The following is a 16268-nucleotide window of genomic DNA, read 5'->3' on the forward strand; positions in this document are numbered from 1 at the left end:
TTTATTTTAGCATCGGGTCGATGAACACTTAGAGGGGGGTAATGCCGCGAACCATGTGTGGGCTTGCTTATTTATTGTTTTTTTTTTACTGCCGGGCCACTACCGGCTGTGTTGTCTGCGTTCCAAGCAAAGCGCGTCTTCCATTCTTTATTTTTATGCCGCACGAGCTATCACATTCAGATAAGCAAACTGTTTCGCCCTAACGTCACTAGCCCAGAATATTCGTTTGTGATTTACAATGTTCTGGATGTGAATTGACGGTTCCAGAAACACTCGCGCCGAAAGATAAAAAGCCTGTTGAACAGACGCCTCGGCATTCGATGCTGCGACGCTCGCCGACGCAAGTCACTTTGTTTACCACTGCTTCGCCACCTCTGTATTCTTTTTAGTTGTTATGGGACCACAAGTTCGTTACAATAAACTTGTTCTTCCTTCAAGACAACTGCGTCGTCCTTGGCTTCGTGACAATATATATATATAAATCTTTCTGGGTGCTGGGTGTGTTTGTGCCCATGTATGCTGCAAATGTGTCGGCCGTTTATGGCACGGTCTCGTTACTTCTTGGCTAAGGTGTGCTTTTTCAACAGATTTTATAGTGGCAGTGGCAACGGTTTGTTCTGGGATACCAGAAACGACAAGTCTTGAGTGCACAGACTTCAGAAGAAAAGTGTAGCGAGGTGCCCGTCTTAGTGCAAATGAAGCTTTGTCACACCACTTTTAGCCCTTTTTGTGCAGAAATTCCTGAGCACCTTTTACAACACCCGTTTTAGTTGGCACAGATCATGGCACGGATAAAAACGTAAATCTCGGGAGGAAGCCAACTATCACAACTACACTGCTGGAAGGATGTCCAAGTGCACAACACAAGCACTCAGGCTCAAGAAAACTCTAAAGTAATGCATAATCTCGAACGGTTCCGCTTTCACCCTCATGTGGCCCCCCAATAAGAGCCCTTCCCTCTCCCACATGTCCGATTTGCACCTAATATTAGTCAAACCTGGACCCTCTTAGACCTTTCAGTTTGCTAGAGCGGACCTCTATTATCTTGTAACACGATCTAGTAACATGTACAGCCCTACATATAGGTCCGGTATGAACTCCATCTATCTCAAACACAAATTATTGAGATGGCTTCAGCTGTTAAAGCAATATCGGCATCATGCATTACACAAAAGATACGCAACACCTGTGCGCATTACTGCTCTATTAGCTGTAATAGAGATACGACATAAAAACTACCCTGTAGAGGTAAAAACTTCTCTTTGATACTCCCTTATAACGCCAGAGCAACGATTTGGTGGACCACGTTTTAGTATTTGAACCTAGAGGTCACCTGTTCCCATATAGTTCAAGAGGTTCCAGCGAAAGTTGTCCACAGGAAGCAAGATTAGCTATCAGAAATGTTGGTGATTATGGTGAAAAGTAACTAGTTTATTGCTATCAACAAGCTCAACCAATAAAATTGACGAAGTAACACAATCAATTCTCTTTGCGCCATCGGCTCCCTACATTTATTTGAGAGAGCGGAAGCTTTCCTTCAATTGTTTGGAGAGCAGGTTGCCACAAGGGAATTCTGAGTAGAGCAGGATATTCCTAAGAATCTTGTGTAATGACTGCTATGGTTCTACGGTACAGCACTTTTTAATACTATTACAATATTACAAATATTTGTGCAGGTAATACACCGTAATTATTTGAGAAAACAATCAGCACCTCAAAAAACTGTTTTCTAGATCTTGGATAAAACAGATTACCCGGAATTATAGAGACCTACATTTCCGCAATTCCTCTTAACAATTTTCGATTGTGTAGTAAGGGTCGCCGTAATACAGCCATCACATGACGTGCCTTTTGGTATAAAACCACACCTCTTCTTTAGCCTCTTATTTAAGGGAGCAGCTTGTAATATTGCATGCCCATTAAATGATAAGGATTTTTCCCTTGTTGGAATTAGCAATGGGTTCTTTGGCCACGTTTGTTGTACACACAATGGGGATGCAGCGATGGCGTAGAGGTAGAACACCCGCCTCGCGTGCAGAAGGACCGTGGTTCGAATCCCGGTGCCGGACAATTCCCACCGGATTTAAAAAAAAAAAAAAATCCGCGTATTGATGGAATTGCACAAAAGGGCTTGGGGTGCGGCCTGACCCCGGCGACCATTGCCGGTAATGCATTCCCTCACCAGAGCAGGATTGGCCACCCTGGTGTAGTACCGGCCACAACCTCCCATGAATACGCCAACTAACCCTCGGCCCTCAGTCCCCAGCGGCTGCGAAGCAACTGACCACGGCGGCGGTCAGACCTGTGACGCAGCAGAGGGTGCTAACAATCACTGGATCCGGACAGGCCGCCAATGGAATCTGAACCTGGCAACGTTTAACGTGCGAACCTTATCTAGCGAAGCAAGTCTCGAGGTGTTGTTCGAGGAATTAGAGGGCATTAAATGGGATGTAATAGGGCTTAGCGAGGTTAGGAGGGCAGGCGAAGCTTTCACGGTGCTGAAAAATGGACACGTCTTATGTTACCGTGGTCTAGAGGACAGAAGAGAACTGGGAGTGGGATTTCTAGTCAATAAAAGCATAGCTGGCAACATAGACGAATACTACAGCATTAACGAAAGGGTAGCTGCTCTTGTAATTAGGCTCAATAAGAGGTACAAGCTCAAGGTGGTGCAGGGCTACGCGCCTACATCCAGCCACGACGACCAAGTAGTGGAACGCTTCTATGAAGATGTGGAATCGGCAATGGGTAAAGTAAAAACGCAGTATACTGTAGTTATGGGGGACTTCAATGCTAAAGTAGGCAAGAATCAGGCTGGAGACAAGGCAGTTGGGAACTATGGTCTGGGCTGTAGAAATAGCAGGGGGGACCTACTAGTTGAGTTTGCAGAACGGAATAACCTACGCATAATGAATACCTTCTTCTGTAAACGGGAAAGTCGGAAGTAGACCTGGAGGAGCCCGAATGGGGAGCACAAAAATGAAATAGAGTTCATATTATGCGATAACCCTGGCGTCGTGCAGGATGTGGAAGTGCTCGGAAGGGTAAGGTGTAGTGACCACCGCATGGTAAGATCTCGAATTAGGCTAGAGTTGAGGAGGGACCGCAACAAGCTAGTACGAAAGAAGCCGATAAATGAGCAAACAGTAAGACGTAAAGTAGAAGAATTCAGGATCGCGCTGCAGAACTGATATTCCGCCCTTAACGAGGAAGCCGAGGTTACGAAAGAGGAAGCCAGCGACAACCTTACACGCATTCTCACGGAGTGTGCAGTAGAAGTCGGGGGCACTATGGCTAGACAGGATACTGGTAAACTTTCACAGGAGACGAAAGATCTAATCAGGAAACGGCAAACCATGAGAATCTCTACCGCAACAGACAGAATAGAACTAGCAGAGCTCTCGAAGTTAATCAATAAGCGAAAGACAGCTGACATACGGAAGTATAATATGGAGAGGATTGAATACGCTGTAAAGAACGGAGGTAGCCTGAAAGCAGTAAAGAGACGTCTTGGCGTGGGGAAAAATCAGATGTATGCACTTAAGGATAAGCAAGGCAATGTCATCACAAATAGGGATAAAATAGTCACAGTGGCCGAGGAGTTCTATAGGGATCTGTACAGTAGCCGGGACATACAGGATAATGCCGAACGAGACAGCAGTTCAGAGGAGATAGACATCCCACCAGTAACGACCGAAGAAGTAAGGAAGGCTTTGAAAGAAATGAAAGGGGGCAAAGCACCTGGTGAGGATCAGATAACAGCAGACCTCTTGAAAGATGGCGGAGAAATTCTACTTGAAAAACTGGCAAACCTGTATACGCAATGCCTAATGACCGCAATGGTACCGGAATCTTGGAAGAACGCGAACATCATCCTAATCCATAAGAAAGGCGACATGAAGGACTTGAAAAACTACAGGCTGATCAGCTTACTGTCAGTCGTCTACAAGGTATTTACCAAGGTAATCGCTAACCGAATCTCTGCAACCTTAGATTTCAGTCAACCTAAAGAACAAGCTGGGTTCCGTAAAGGTTATTCAACAATGGACCATATTCACACGATCAATCAGGTGATAGAGAAGTGCGCTGAGTATACTCAACCCCTATATATAGCCTTCATAGATTATGAGAAAGCATTTGACTCGGTCGAAACCCTAGCAGTCATTCAGGCATTACGGAACCAGGGGGTAGATGAGCATTATGTAAGAATACTAGAGGATATCTATAATGGGTATACAGCTACTATCATCCTCCACAAGGAGAGCAGTAAAATACCTATAAGGAAGGGTGTCAGAAAAGGAGACACAATCTCTCCAATGTTATTCACAGCATGCTTACAAGAAGTATTCAGAACGTTGGATTGGGAACAGGTGGGAGTAAGGGTTAATGGAGAATACCTCAGTAACCTCAGATTTGCTGATGACGTTGCCTTGCTAAGTAACTCGGGGGACGAATTGCAAATCATGCTTTCCGCACTGGGCGAACAGAGTAGAACCGTAGGCCTGAAAATTAATATGCAGAAAACTAATGTAATGTTCAATAACCTGGGGACAGCACAGCAGTTTGAGATAGGTGGCGAGGCAGCGGAAGTGGTAAGCGAATATGTCTACTTAGGGCAAGTTGTGACCCCAGATCCCAACCATGAGGCAGAGATAATTAGAAGGATCAGAATGAGGTGGGGTGCATATGGCAGACATTCTTAGATAATGAATAGCAGCCTACCTTTGTCGCTGAAGAAGAGAGGTTATGACAGCTGCATTTTGCCGGTACTCACCTACGGGGCAGAAACTTGGAGGCTCAATAAGAGGGTTCAACTTAAATTGAGAACGACTCAGCGGGCAATGGAGCGGAAAATGATAGGTGTAACATTAAGGGACAAGAAGAGAGCGGAGTGGGTCAGGGAGCAAACTGGTGTTAAAGACATATTAGTAGAAATTAAGAAGAAGAAATGGACTTGGGCAGGGCATGTAATGCGAAGGCAAGATAACCGCTGGTCATTAAGGGTAACAGACTGGATCCCTAGAGAAGGCAAGCGCTGCAGGGGGCGGCAGAAAGTTAGATGGGCAGATGAGATCAAGAAGTTTGCGGGGATAAATTGGTCACAGTTGGCACAGGACCGAGGTAATTGGAGAATAATGGGAGAGGCCTTTGCCCTGCAGTGGGCGTAGACAGGCTGGTGATGATGATGATGATGATGATGATGATGTACAAATATTTCGGAAAGACACCGTGTGTTGGCTTTTATGTATTGTATTGCAATAATTGTGAGCTTCCAAAAAAATAGGTTGTTGAAACTTACCAGAAGAAAAATGACCACAATTGCCTAACTGCTACCAATATAGATATACACTATTATTACCTGGCGGCAATACAGACGACATGAACGATGAGACAGTCGAGCGATGTATATACAGCTTATTTACATGGTGCCCAAGCTAGAGCCCGCACTTGAAGCGCGCACCCACAGATCTTCGTCGTCGTAGTCTGGGATGACAGAACCACATTGCCTTGCGCTCTTCACCGTGTTCTCGTGACATGGCGTCCCGGTTGAAAGCGACCATCCCGGTCCACGCTCCAGTAGAAGGCGATGTGGTGCGGAAGAAAGATAAGATGAATTTTACAATGAACTCCCTGCCAACACAAAAGATGATGATGGTGCTGGCGATGCCTGGTCCCGCGAAACGACCACGTCAAGGCACCGACGAAACGACGAAGGTATGCCGAACCACGTCAGACTACTGGGATCGGCACACGTCGTCGTCTTCTGGGCACGTCATCGTGTCATGGATGTTCTGAATCTGCTTGTCGAGGGCTGGGGATACGTGCAGCAAAACGTCGTCGAGTGGTGCTAGCGGCGGGGCTGGGGCCGCCGACGCGGGTCACGCCCCCTCAGTGTTTTTGATGAGGCCGATGAGGTACGAAGCTGGGGCCAGGGCGGGGAGGGATCCTCACAGTACACCAAAATGTGACGTGGCCGAAGAACAGACGACATGAACGATGAGACGTTCAATCGATGTATTTACAACTTATTTACATTGCTGCAAGGCCAGAGCCCGCGCTGGCAGCGCGCACCCAGAGATCGTCGTCGTAGGCTAGGGTGACAGGAGCCAAGCTGCTTCGCCCTCTTATTCATCTTCTTGTGGCAATATGAATGCATATATGTACAATAACATAAAAAAATCGTAAATTCAAAAACATTCCCCTAGAAGAAACTGCAAGCGGGAGGACTGTCACAATAATCACCGGCAATGTTTTTTAAAAGACCTTAAAAATTACAACTTTGCCCGGCAATTTTTTCTATAAATACAGGAAGTACTGGGTATAGAGAACTTACATTTTTTTGTGTTGCGTAAATTTATATCTTGTTGTGCTTCCCATTTTTCAAACAGGCGCAGAGCAAACTTATACATAAACTGTGTTCAACAGCGATATAAATATCGTATTGTTAAGACCGAACCTAAAGTATATTTCTTTATTTTTAAACATTTACCTGTTTATTGTTTTATTGTCTTTTTAACCAAATGTTTCCTCCGGTTAATAGAATATTTTAAAAATAAAATCCAATAGCAAAAGACAGACAATAATAAAAACAGGATAATCATCCCTAAAATGCCCTGAACAACAAAACGAGGAGGCTGTTTTGTGGAAACACGCACGAACCAGCGCGAGTATAATACAGCTTTTTTTTTGTACCGCACCCTTACATACAACCATTTTACAGAAGGTATATTAAAAACGCCAAAAATATATTCTCAGGCAGATTCCCCCAAGCGTAAAGCTTGAAGCCGGAATTTTTTGTTAAATATGGCAATAAAGACCATTGAATCTGGAGTTCTCAATACAGTTTTTCTAGAGGCAAAATTTTTGTACATCCAGAAACAGCATGCCGTCTGCAAGAATTTCGTTTTCTCGGGCTTTCAATGCAGGTTCACTTGAAGCTATTTTGCGGTGCAATAATGTTGGCCAGCTATATTGATTTTCGAAAAGGTGGGAAAAAACTATCCTTTAAAAACAAAAGTCATGCTGCCATTTTCACTTGCTCGTGCCCCTTTTTTTTCGAAAACACAATCTGTTTTCTGTGTACGATATTTGCTGTAATCGGTTTCACACCATCACAAACATTTGACATGCGCTTTGGCGCAGAAGCACTGAGCACGTAAATATTCGAATAGAGGCGAATAAAATATGACGCGCCAAAACTCGAAACCTCTCCACATTGGGTGATGGTAAATGTTAATAAATGTAGGCATATCTGAGGATCAACATTTTACAAGAGCAATTGTTCAGTCAGCGGTAATTTGGTATATATAAAAAATGGCAACTTTTTGTTGAATCCGCATTAGGGAAAACTCGGCGACATGACTCCAATGGCAGCAGCAGCACCCCTGATGTGTTTTGTTTTGATCTCTTTGTGCGGTGAGTCCCGACGAAAACAAGTTTCTTTTGCATTTTCACTTTTGCGCAGCGCACCATCTTGATGTCATGCCCTGACTACTATACCAAATATGTCATTAGCACCATACAGCCTACCCTGGTATTTGTTTTAACAAAAATGGGAAAATTTCTCTTTGATGATTACTTAATTTATTGTTTCACTAGGAAAATTTTTGAAAATTTTTACGAACATGTGAACTGGGAACCAACAAACCTCAATGAGTCACGAAAGCGTAGCATGAATACATTGTCACAATGAACAATTCAGCGTAAAGCGGGTTATTGTAGAGAGAACGCGTACGCATTTTAAGTGCGAATGCACTTTATAAGCGACCCCAAACCATCCACCTCCGGCGGCGGCGGCGGTGGCGTCGGCGTCCGCAGTGCTCCTCTATATTTAAAAAAGAAACAGCATCCGGTGCCAGGTTTCGATCCGAGGACTTTGCGGCCGCAGCGCGACGCTCTACCGACCAAGCCTCGGACGCGACGGTGATATCAGTGTCAGTAACGCGCCTTATATCTTTAACGCATTCAAACTACGTCGTCAGCGGCATGCGTTGGCGACTCAGCGGCGTTATAGCGGCTTGATAACTGCGTGGTGTACACGTGATACTACAAACCCGATGGAAGAGATGGAAGAGAAGGCGGCGAGGCGGTGGGCTGCGGATGCCGAGCGCAAGCGCGGCAAGCGGGCCGACAACCGTGCATTCGCACTTTCACATTCTCCCCCTCGGGGAAATGCGGGAGAATTTTTGCCTCATATTAACAGCTTCAGGACGCTCTTTTGGTAGCGGGAATTTAAATTATAGGTTTCGCTCATGAGTCGTACACATGTTCGGAAACAACGCTAAACGGCATAAATGTCTGAAAAACGTAATGCCTTGAAGCTTCTAGGAAAAGTGACCACAAAACTTGTGCCTCCCCAAACAGAATTGTCTATGGTATTGATAGTAAGCTTACTGGCACGGAAATACAAATAGTCTACGTAATACGAAATTATACAACGTAGGCTTCCGCATTATTATTGGTACACTTAGCCTGCATTTATGAATAACAATTATATCTTTCGTTTTATTGCAGCAATTGTTGCTACCCAAGACACGGAAGGTAATGTTTTTGCACATTTCTCCATAAAGCTCTTTGAACAGTAATTGGAGTTGTTAGCTCAAACAAATATGGCAGTAAGGCAGAACGATCGAACAGGGTTACATGAAAACTCCTGTAGTACTTAAATTATTCACAAAATAAATCACTTAAGGGCCAAAGAACCACCTCCGATTTTTTGTAACCACGCGGTGGGCACAACGTCAGACACATTAGAGACAGCACAAGTTATTTACCAGGCAAATTGTTTTCGACAGGCAGATGTGCCCCACACAAGTTTAGGTCCTTCTACCAGTAAAGACCTGTCCCATAAATCACACAGATCGCCTGCGAAAAAAAGGCAATACATAGTTTGCATTCATTGAAGAGCACGAACTCTGGTCTCTAGAGTTTACTTTAAAAACAGAAAGATTGGTTGGAGGCTGTCTCGGGTTATAGAAGCCTCTTTTCAATATTTTGTGTATACATTATTGCGGTAGCAAAGTATCTTAAAGTTAATAAAAAAATCGGCCGCGTATCTGCTCCTTTTGTTTTAAATGTCGTCAAAAGACGATAGTCTTTATCGAATTTTACCAAGTCAATGCGTCCCTTCGCTTTCCCGCTCAGCTCTCATGTTGTCCCTCTTGCGTCGCTCTCCTTTTAAGGTAAAGACGCCAAATGTTTGCTTAAATCATTTTTAATTTCCCGCGTTCCACTGCTCTAAACCGGGTGCCTCGATGCCAACGCTGCCATATGGCGAAGACGCGCGTGAATCGAAGCGCCCTACTTCGACGTTTATAGAGCCGCGTTTCCTTAGTCCACGTGCGTTCAAAGCAGAAAATGTAATCTATCTAGTGGAACCTTTCGTAACTCTTGCCACTTGATTTCTTCAAATGCCGCCAGAAGCTATATGGCGCGGGCGACAGCAGGCGACGGCGGAGTGATATTTTTTTCTTGAGTTGATGAAGTATTTATTCTCGCTAAAATCAAACATGTACTACATTTTATAAAGGAACATTGCAAATATCAATTCTGTATTAATTTGTTGTCTTATATATACGTAAAGTCTGGTTGTTCTTCAACAATATTGGCAAGTATGAACATTACACCGGACTTTGACGGGCACATTTTGCTTTCACTGTATAAGACTATTGCGCAGGCATTGTTTTACTTTGGCCGGGTGGCTGAATCGAGTCACAGACAGACAGAAGGACGGACAGACAGACCGACAGACAGACAGACAGACAGAGAGACAGACACACATACAGACCGACCAAAATTTCTGGGTTTAAGTAGCCCAAGAAAGGCTATCGTGTTTAAAAAAATTCCTATTGTAAGATGCTAAGAACTTCATCGTAGCGTTCTTATTTCGGAAAAGGGACGGACGTTAAAAGGGACGTTCGGAAAAGCAGTCCTTTCTAGCAGGAGGTCGTTGGGAAGAGTAGTCTTTTGAAGCGCAAAGCTGTTGTATGAAATGAGGAAACATGCTAGCACATAGGCGTACACGAGGTTGACTCGCCTGTACAGAGTGCTTTGGCCGTTCTAAGAGTATTGGGGCTGAGCAGTTTTGTTCTCTTGGGGGGTATTCACAGGCAACTAGACCGCGGCAGCCAGAGCATTGGTCGTTTAGCAAGGCTATAGGTGCCAAATAAACTAAAACGGCATTAAAAATTCTTGATCATTTACATTATGATGTTTGTGCAATAGTTGGTATGTTTTCTCGCGCATTACAATAAAATGTTTTTACGTTTTCGAAAACACAATCATAACAGCTTTTTAGAAAAGAACGTTTATTATATAACAGTTTTTATTGAATATGCACAAGTTTTTATGTGTCGAGAACTGGTTTATACCCAATCTTGCACGAATGCTGGAAGTTTAAAATTAGTAATTCATTCATTATTTTTTGTGTTTGTTTTCGTTTGAAGAGAACAATACTCTTTTCAAAACTTTTTTATGAACTACCAGATGAAAAGGTTACCAAAAACTGTGCAGGCAGAAGTGTCAAACAACTCAAGCCAAACACCCTGCTTCCCGAATATGTGCTTTGCTTATAAACTGCAGCTTGGGTTGGCACAACAAGATCGTTTTTTTAGCGGGATATACAAACTTACACGCATTTGGTTTATATTGCGCAGGTGGTATTCCAAGTAATACTACGAATATTTTAGCGTGAACGGCTTATCTGAGCAAGTGCACAGAGAAACAATCAAACAGTACTACCGATGTACAGATACCAGTGTTCACAAAGGAAACCATAAAATTGTACTTAATCAGCTCTCAACGTATCAATTTAAATAGGAAGTATTTGATTCTTTATCTAGTTTTCTCAAAATCCCCCAATAGTTCGTAGTATGCAATCTCAAATTTTACATGTCAAACTGTAATTACGCGGGGCCACAAGGCTAGGTCACAGGACCCATATTTTTTTTCGATGTAGGAGTTTGAATTTTTATCTATTTTACAACAATGTAAGGCAACTCAGTCCTGCTTCAATTTTTAGGAGATACAAGAAACAACCTAAGATTATATTTCTTCCACTTTTTTTTTCCAATATATCTAGACATGCTTGTCTTAGCTCATCAAAATTGCATAGTATTTACCTTTTATGATGGACGTGGCAGTAGCTTTCTACTTTTGCACCAAGTGATTTGTGGAAATATTGACACGGTCTCGATTGATAAAATGGGTAATTTAAATTTATGTAACCAAGGAATGGCCGCGCACACATATCGGTAAGCGGCCGGCATTTTCACCACTTCAACCTTCTTTTCCACTAATCCGCAGTCCTCTTGGCCAGTCCATTTCTTTTCTAACCCGAAAGGCAACATGTCTCAGTGGGTTTAGTGTCAGGGGTGGGCAAGACTTCACGCGGCCCACATGGACAAAGAACGAGGAATGGTGAAGTCGACGATTGAGTCTCCTGTGCGGAGACAAAACATGGCTACAAACTGATATCTGCTCATCCTGAAACACGAGTGCATCGTGGAGCATGGTCGGGATAGAAGCTAAGAAATTGTTCTAGTGTTCATCGTGAAATGCCTGCGCTTGTTGATGCATGTCAGACGAACATTCAGCGTCAGTGTGGCGGAACTAGCTGCTGTAGCCAAGAGAGAATTCAAATTCCTGAAGCTATGAGGACAAGCAGACCGAGCTGACTAGAGCGATAGCGTAATGCGACAAGGCCGCGCCATGAGTGATGATTCGTTACAATCGTTAAGTGACATCTGTAAATGCAGCGCCGGAACTTTTCATAGGCAAAAATAATTTCGAGGCATTCCAGTTTAGTCACAGTGTAGTTACGCACTGCCTTCTGGACGGTATCACACACATGTGTGAGAGCTCCTTGACGCCTGCATGCGGTTGGACCAGCACACAATAACATTTATTGCATTGTCGTGTTCAATTTCAATAGAGGCCTTGTGAACTCGAATGTGTTTGCTGGAGCGAGTAATGTGAACAGATCAAAGCAAATCTAAGCATTTGGTGTACTTTGGCCCTGCTTTAACACAGGCTTGGTTGCCGTCAGTCCCTCACAGGTAAAACACTAACATCATAAAAATACCACAATTCTCAATGAATATACCGAACTCGTCGAACAGTTTAATTCAGTGTACATTGCGCAACAAGATATCATGAATCTCCCGCCTTTGGCGGAATACTTAGAGAAATACATCTAAGAAATAGAGTTCAGAGCAGTACTGATAACTGTCCACCCGGATCTGTACCCAGGCAAGATATTGTACGCAATTAGTTCTTCCAAAACCTAGACTGGAACTTTACAGACTATTTTATTCTACTTTTCACAGCAGTATAGTTTTTGTTTACACATAATTTTATTCTTTGTCAAACCAAAAGGACGTTCCCCGCTTCATAAAAGCAGGCAAAATAACCCTAATACCTAAACTTGCAGAGCTATTCCATTTAGAATATATCTCCCATAGCTCTCACAGCATCCAAAGAAAACGGTTTTCAGCATATGGTCTATGTCCGCATGTTCAAAATCTCATCATAACCAATGCATTTCCCACAGCATGCCGGCCTCGGTAGGTTCTTTCAACACAGGAGCTCCTCCTTCCGATCCAGCACTACATAAATATCGCTCCGTACAAGGTTAAGTATTAAGCGGGTGCTTTTTCAACACTACATCTCAAAAAGCATTCAACAGAAGCTGAATCCGAGCTAGCACCCGCAATTGGGCAAAGATTGACAAAGTTAAACAGGTGTACATTTAAAATAAAGAAATTTCTACTTATTCTGCATCCGTGATCCGCGCCAGTCACAGTTTTACTCACTGTCTCCATGCCCGCATCTTTTAGCGATCAAATGCATTCAAATTTGTATCTACCTAATCTCTCTAAGCGCCTATACAAAATTTCACATGTAACGCATGCTATTTATGCTGATATTTCTCGATGGTGCGCCGGCAGGAGTGATACATTCATCGAGCAGGCGCTTTAGTAAGCACAGATAAATTTTTTGACTCGCCATACTTGTACGCAGCACTAGAAGGCCGAAGCTCTTGGCCCTTTGTTCTCCCTGTCTGCCATGCAGCACTCAAGATTAACAAGAAGAATCTAGAAAATGACTTACCCTGTGCCCACATACCTAACGTCTCAGCGTTTATTGTACACATCCTTTCTTTCTTAATAAAGTTTTCTTCCTTCCTTCCTTTATTGTACACAACAAGAAAGGCAGTACTCCATTTATTTCTTACATAACCTCACAAGCTTACAAAAGTATGGCTTTGTCCATCGGAAACAGGTCCCAGAGAAAAATAAAGGAATGTGATCGTGTCCGGCTGATTTAAACATTCGCGCTAGGCACCTCAGAAACAATCAGCGAAACTTATTATAATTCAGACGCAACAATCTAAGCGCAACTGCCTTTTACGAAAAGTATAAAAACCGCGCCTCCAATCCTTCAGAGCAACCACCCTATGAAAAATTGAATGCCTATGAATTTATGTGATGCAGCTGTACACTGTTTCCAAACTTAATCTACTTCTCAATTTCACCTCCTTACTACTGCCCTTGCTGGTTCCTTTATCCTAGAATCAGTCGTGTATTTGTCGCCGATTATTACGGTGCGCAAAGTTTGTATTGCTGAAGACACACACAGCCTCCACCTCGGCAAGCGAAATACCCGTTATATGCATTTACGGCAGAATTTTAAGCACAAGGAACATCAGACAAGCGTCCTAGCCAGCATTCACAGCACGGTCTGGCCCTGCTTGTCTGACCAGGGCCACACCAGCAAACGTGTGGGAAACAGTTTTATTTCTACCGGTACCCATGCATTCACCGTTGTCTTCGATCCTAAAGCAAGTACTTACCACCAATAAACTATCCAAACATGCTCTCTTCACACTGCAGAAGGGGCGGTTATTGTACTAAAGTTCACTCATTACATTCTCTTATCAGCGGTTGTGTTTACTAAAAATCCTCATTCACAATTTGGAGAGAAAATAATTCCCTTCACATTTACAAAATTTCTCTTTAAATTCTCTCACCTGAGTTGGCAGTGCAGTTGCGGCGGTTGTATACCACCTAATCTTCGTGCTGCTTATTGGCAGGCTGTCATCGGCGTGCCTTCATGTAGCGCCATGGATTTGTTGTCAGCATCCCTGCCTGGTCCGCCACGTGACTCATTCATCAGCATCACCTGCGGCAGCACGGACGGAACGTGTCCTCACCGGAGGAGACAAAAAGCGCATGAAGGCCCAGGATCGACAGTTGGCAGTGCAGTTGCAGCGGTTGAACACCACCTAATATGCGTACTGCATATGTGCAGGCTGTCATCGGTGTGCCTTTATCTAGTGCCGCGGATTTGTCGCCAGCATCTCTGCCTGGCCCGCCACGTGACCTATTCCTCAGCATCCCTTGCTGCTGCACGGACAGCACACGTGATGTCCCCGGAAGAGAGAAAAAGGCGCACAAAGGCCTAAGATCTACAGTTGGCAGCGCAGTTGCAGCGGTTTAACACCACCTAATCTTCGTGCTGCATATTTGCAGATTAGTTGTTCGGTACTGCATAGCCTACATTTTGGCCTTTCCCACGCCGCAAGTGCTGCCCCATCAGAATTTTTCTGTGAACCCTGAGCTGCAAAATGCCCGATAACGCTGAACTTGCTAAGAAAACTGAAGAGCTGAAAACTTTGGTTTGAGACCTACCTCGCTTCAAAATTTAAGAAAAAAAAACAAAAAACAAAGATGCAGATGTTGATTAAGTCGCTCACTTGCGGGAGAGTGTAAAATGTATGAGAAAACAGTTTGACGACATGGTGAAGGAACGGGATGACTTGGTGGCATCCAATAAGGCGGTCGTAGCGTCTAACAAGGAACTCGTGGATAAAAACGCAGCCCTGTAAAAGCGTATCGGTAACATGGAACAGTACTCTAGACTCAATAATGTCGAAATCAAGGGCATTCCAGTCACGAAAGGCGAAAACTGTGCAGCCATTTTGACAGCAGTTGGGGACGCTATCGCCTGTGCTCTTTCTTCAGCTGACTTTGATGTCATTCACCGTGTGCCCACAAAATTTGACGATGTGAACATAATTCCCGTTTTTGTTGTCGTGACAAGAAAAATGATTTTGTCCGGAAAGCACAAAAAGCCCGTTCTAGGACCAATCAGATTGGTTTTTCGGGCGAGGCACACGAGCGGCTTTATGTGAATGACCATCTGGCGCACGAAAACAAGATACTGAAGAAGGAGAAGTCTTGCCAGTTCTTCTGGACTAACAATTGCCTAATAAAAGCTAGAGAAAGATGCGATAGTAAAGTATATCGCGTCTCAGCCGAGGCTGACCTGCGTATTTTCAGGTAAAGTGTTGAATATTGCCATGTGCCAACAAATCGAGATATCTTTGGTGTCCGTGGGTGTCTGCAAGTCTTTACTCACCGACGATCACTGATCAGTCATTCATTTCCACGCATGAAGCCACCGGAGAAACATTGATAGTAGCACTAATTAAATTTTATCCCTAAATCACTTTTTTTCGTTTATTTTTACCTCGGACACGTGGCTCCCCGACTATGACGCTGGCTTGAATGGTTTCCCAAAATATGTTCCTAAATACTGTCACCGCGAATTGGGTAATCTTGGTGGTGCTGCCAATTTTGTTTCTTCTGGCATTGCGTACAGTCGCACGCATTACCTTGCCATTGACGCCAGTAACTGTGAATCAGTTTGGATTGAGACCGATCATTCATTCATTCCAGATAGTCACAAAAGAATAATTCTCAATTCCATTTACCGCTCACCATCATCTTCGGTCACGGAATTTCTTTTAGCTCTGGACCAAATTATTCATTATTGAAAAAATTTTCTTTCCGCAAAATGATATCTTACTTGTAGGCGATATAAACATAAATTTATTAAATGAAACTTCCAATATGTATGCAGCTTATACCGATTGCTTTACTGGATATGGCCTTGAGTCATTAATTACTTTTCACACAAGATGCAGCTTTCATGGGACAAACAGCCTATTAGATCATGCTCTATTAAATGTTACGCCACCTTCAATATATGGTGTAGTTGAAGTTGACATTGCCGATCATTTTCCCCTTTGTGTTGCTTTCCTTGGTGAGGCCTCTCCAACGAAGTCCTCGTATTTTACAACTGTCTTTAACAAGAATGAGTGTGTTGACGCCATAATTTTCACTGACTGGTGTAATGTTAATTCTTCCTCTGATCCTGTCGAAGCAGCAAATGAATTTTGTAGCCTTATCCTTGAAGGAGTTTTT

General features: G+C 43.6%; 1 long non-coding RNA gene across 1 annotated transcript in view; it reads left to right on the forward strand.

Moving 5' to 3' along the window:
* Positions 1-8506: 8506 nt before the first annotated feature.
* The window catches only part of LOC144141279 (uncharacterized), a 35546-nt gene continuing 27784 nt past the window's right edge, over positions 8507-16268 (forward strand). Inside the window, exon 1 of the long non-coding RNA XR_013316508.1 lies at positions 8507-8541. This is a non-coding gene — a long non-coding RNA (uncharacterized LOC144141279). The remainder of the gene's footprint in view (positions 8542-16268) is intronic.

Source organism: Haemaphysalis longicornis, unplaced genomic scaffold, assembly GCF_048455015.1.
Source record: "Haemaphysalis longicornis isolate Haplotype H1 unplaced genomic scaffold, Haemaphysalis longicornis Haplotype H1 scaffold_6, whole genome shotgun sequence".
Classification (NCBI taxonomy): domain Eukaryota; kingdom Metazoa; phylum Arthropoda; class Arachnida; order Ixodida; family Ixodidae; genus Haemaphysalis; species Haemaphysalis longicornis.